Source organism: Elephantulus edwardii, unplaced genomic scaffold, assembly GCF_000299155.1.
Source record: "Elephantulus edwardii isolate Elephantulus edwardi_28Jun2011 unplaced genomic scaffold, EleEdw1.0 scaffold00013, whole genome shotgun sequence".
Lineage (NCBI taxonomy): Eukaryota > Metazoa > Chordata > Mammalia > Macroscelidea > Macroscelididae > Elephantulus > Elephantulus edwardii.
Window position 1 is genome coordinate 24166802 of NW_006399763.1, and position 4770 is coordinate 24171571.

Below are 4770 nucleotides of genomic sequence, written 5' to 3' on the forward strand. Positions count from 1 at the left end.
TTGACCTTTCAAGATTTAAATCTATATTTTAAGTACAAAATAAACTACAGTGGTTATAATTGGCTTGCTGTGCTGGTGAGAATAGACACATAGGAGTAACTACTGAAAAAAGTACTCTTGACTTCTAAGAAAATAAAGAGACATTTAGATATTTCTCTAGATTTTTATAATTAAAAATACCACTCTTGAATGAAAATTAAACAAGAGGCAATAACAAAAAATATAAAAGAAAAGTAAAATCGTGCAATGATTTGACAAAGAATGAAATGACAAAAGAAATGGGGGTTTAGTAACAAATTGAAAGGTAAATTATAAGCAATGACAAAAATGTACTATATAAAAAATGAACTATAGGAGTGGCTGAAAACAGCAGCATACTATAGAAAGAAAAGTAGAGTGGTGGCAATTTAAATAAAAATTTCATACAAAAGTAAGGGTTGACATAGAAATCCCATATGACCCTGCCATTCCACTGCTAAGAATACACCCAGGGGAAATTAGAGCTGAACTACAGAGATATGTATACTTATGTCATAGCAGTGTTATTCACAATAACAAGAAAACAGAAATAACTTAACTTCCAATCAACAAATATATGGACAGAAAATCTATTCATAAAATAGAATACTATTCATCCCTAAACAAGAAAATATTCATAAAGTATGACACCACATAGACAAGTCTAGAGAACATTATGTTAGTGAAATAATTACAGAAGTACACATACTCTATAAGAGTGCTACTGAATAACTAAGAAGATAATTGAGGGAGGGAATGGAAGGAAGATAATAGAAATGGAATGAGGGAAGTCTGGTGGCTTAGTGCAAAAAGCTGTACTAATCCCAAAAGCACACAGTTCACGACCACCAGCTGTTCCACAGGAGAAGGATGGACAATCTCCTTCCAGGAGATTATTACTGTCTTTGAAAACCTGCCGATGGTCGGGTCTGGTTCACTTCAGACTGTACCGTACACAATAATAACAACAGGTAAAGAAAATTACAAAGGAGGATCAACTTGGAAAGAATTAAGAAAAAGATATTATGGTACTGCAATTAGCAAATAGAAATGAGGTATATATAACCATTTAAAAATTAAAGGAAAGCAGTGGTGAGGGAAAAGGAAGAGTTAATCACAGAAACAGTAGAGAGTAGTGGGGAGGGTTGAGAAATGAAGGAGTAAAGAAGTTGTAATGGGATTTGAGAAGATGAAAAGGTTAAGATAATTAATAGTAGTTAATTGTATAAAGCACAATATACATATATAGCTGTATAATAAAATGTATGTGAATGATTATATAAAAGTTAATGATGGTATAATTAATTAATTAAAAAGATAAGCTGGAAAAAGAAAATATCCCAGAAAGAAGACAGCAATTCACTGATTTAATATGAAAATGCTTATACCTTAACTTAAACACTTTGATGCTTTAAATTTTTATTGCATTTTTTTCTATAGTTTTTCATGTATCTGCTTTTTACAGAATCAGTTTTACATCTTTATCTGTAGTCCATTGCAAGTTGGGCTGCTAACTCAAAGGCCAAGAATCTCCAACAGTTGGAATCCACTAGAAGCTTCCAAAAAAAAAAAAAAGATGTGCAGTCTCATCACATTTTTATTTACACCCTCAGAAACCAATGTCACTAAAAGGAAGAAATGACTCAAGACAAGTGAGTTTGTGAGTTTAATATAAAAATAAGCTAAAATAGAAAAGGATCAAAGTAAAAACATCTTTTCTTTCTGCTATCCAGAGAAAACAACTCAACATTTATAGTACATGTAGTACTTTATTTTTAGTTATAAAGTATTGTTGTTAGGTGCTGTCCAGTTGAGAACAAATCACAGCAATGCTATGAGCAGCAGAACAGATCTGAACCTTGTCCTGTGTTGTGCCATTCTGACAATATCTGACACACTTGAGCCCATTGCTGCAGTCACTGTGTCAATACATCATGTTGATGGCCTTCTTCTTTTCCTCCATCCCTCACCTTTCCAAGCATGATATGTCCTTCTCCATGCATGTGAGATGAAGTTTTATCATCTTTGCCTATAAGGAGTATTCTGGCTTCACTTTCTCCAAGATATTTGTATCTATTTGTTCTTTTGGCAGCCTATGAGATATTCAGTATTTTTTCCAACATTACAACTCAAAGCTATCAATTCTTCTGTCATCTTTATTCATGGTCTAACTTTCAAGTGGCTGAAAAGGCCATGGCCTGAATCAGGCACACTTTAGTCCTCAAACTGACATCATTGATCCTCAATAGTTTTGTTTTGTTTTTGTTGCTTTTTAAGATGTGCACTTATATTCAACTGTTCTCAAGTCAGTGTACAGGTAAAGCCCTGGCTTCCTCCACATCTCAGCCACCCCAAGGAGACCAAAAACCTTCATATTTCTAGAGTTGGGGGAAAGGGGTAAGGGTCCCCCCAAAATAGGGCCTTCAATGGCTGACTATTGAAAACAAAAACTAAAGAACAAGTATTAAGGTGGAAGATTTTTTTAACAAAAAAAAACCCCAAAAAACCCCAAAACCAAAACTGGATCAGGTAAAAACTAGGGGGAGGAATAGGCTTTTGGAAAGGCAGGAGCTTCCTGCCACATAGCCATATTGCGATTATTTGGAATGATTATTTTTTTTTTTTTTTTACAAAAAGAACAATGTACAAAGTCCTGGGCCATATTGGAGAATTGGGGGATTCTCGCTCCACACCAATTGCTGTCACCCTCACCGTTCCAGTTTTTAAATCGTGAGTCAAGTGAAAAAAAAATTAAAAAGTAACAAATAAAGCCATGTTAGGTTTTTGTTTGTTTGTTTTTTAATCAAGAAAGGGTGTAACACAATTAAACAGTCCGCCTAGAAGCATTTGCGGTGGAGGATGGAGGGGCCAGACTGGACGTACTCCTGCTTGCTGATCCACATCTGCTGGAAGGTGGACAGGGAGGCCAGGATGGAGCCGTGGATCCCACAGAGTATTTGCGCTCATGGGGAGCGATGATCTTCATCTTCATCATGCTGGGGGCCAGCAATGTGATCTCCTTCTGCATCCTGTTGGTGATGCCCAGGTACATGGTGGTCCCGCCAGACAGCACTGAGTTGGCGTAGAGGTCCTTGTTGATGTCAACATCACACTTCGTGATGGAGTTGAAGGTAGTTTCGTGGATGCCACAAGACTCCATGCCCAGGAAGGAGAGCTGGAAGAGTGCCTAGGGACAGCAGATAGGCTCATTGCCGGTGGTGATGACCTGCCCGTTGGGCAGCTCGGAGCTCCTCTCCAAGGAGGACGAGGATGTCGCCGTGCCCATCTCCTGCTAGAAGTCCAGGGCAACATAACAGAGTTACTCCTTGATGCGATGCACAATTTCCCGCTCAGCCGCCGTGGTGAAGCTGTAGCTTCGCTCTGTGAGGATCTTCGTGAGGTAGTCCAGCAGGTCCCGGCCAGCCAGGTCCAGACGCAGGATGACATGGGAGAGGGCGTACCCCTCGTAGATGGGCACAGTGTGGGTGACCCCCTCCCTGGAATGCGTCATGATGCCAGTGGTCCGGCCAGAGGCATACAGGGACAGCACGGCCCGGTTGGCCACACATGGCAGGGGTGGTGAAGGTCTCGAACATGATCTGGGTTATTTTCTCCTGGTTAGTCTTGGGGTTCAGGGGGGCCACCGTCAGCAGCACAGGGTGCTGTTCGGGGGCTACACGCAGCTCGTTGTAGAAGGTGTGATGCCAGATCTTCTCCATGTCATCCCAGTTGGTGACAATGCCGTGCTCGATGGGGTACTTGAGGGTCAGGATGCCACTCTTGCTCTGGGCTTCGTCCCCCATATAGGAGTCCTTCAGGCCCATGCCCACTATCATGTCTGGGTGCCAAGGGTGCCCCACGATGGCTAGAACCTATAGAAATATATATATATATATATTGTTGTTGTTGACCCTTTGTGTGTGTATGTGTGTATATATATATATATATATATAGTTGTTGTATATAGTTGTTGTTGTTGACCCTTGACCCTTGACCCTCTGGTGGTTTTTCAGAAGTAGTTAATCACAGGGTAGAAGATTGTCGATCTTTCTCATTATACATGAAGAGACAGAGGAAGAGGGGAGACCATAGAGGAGATGGATTGATACAGTGACTGGAGTAATGAGGGTTTTTGTTGTTACGTGCCGTCCAGTTGCTTGTGACTCATAGTGACCCTATATACAACAGCCCTAAGCCCTGCTCTATCTTGTACCAATTGCACTGCCTCCGACACACATAGATTACCTCAGTCACTGAATCAAGACACCTCATAGAGGGCCTTCCCCTCCTGAGCTGTCCCTCCATCCTCCCAAGCGTGATGTCCTTCTCCGAGGACCGGCCTCTCCTTACGAAATGTCCAAAGTATGTCAGGGGAAGCCTCAGAATCCTTGCTTCCAAGAAGCAGCCCAGTTTAACCCTCTCCAGGATGAATCTGTTTGTTTTTTTAGCAGTCCATGGTATACTCAATACTCTTCTCCAGCACCACAGCTACCCTAGTCATTTTCCAACTCTCTGATGTATAACAAGTGATTGCAAAGCCCGTGGCAGGTGCACCTTAATCTCCAGAGTGACACCATTGCTCTTCAGTACTGTGGAGAGGTCCCTAACAGCAGACTTTCCCATGGCAATGTGCCTTTTAATTTCCTGGCTACTGGTGCCGAGAGTGTTGACTGTGGAGCCAAGCAAACTGAAGCTGTGAACAATCTCAATCTCTTCACCATGCATCCTGATCCTGCCAATTGGCCCAGTGGT

The 4770-nt window shown here is 41.2% G+C and overlaps 1 pseudogene; it reads right to left on the reverse strand.

Moving 5' to 3' along the window:
- Positions 1 to 2855: 2855 nt before the first annotated feature.
- LOC102853653 overlaps positions 2856 to 4770 on the reverse strand; it is a 12627-nt pseudogene continuing 10712 nt past the window's right edge.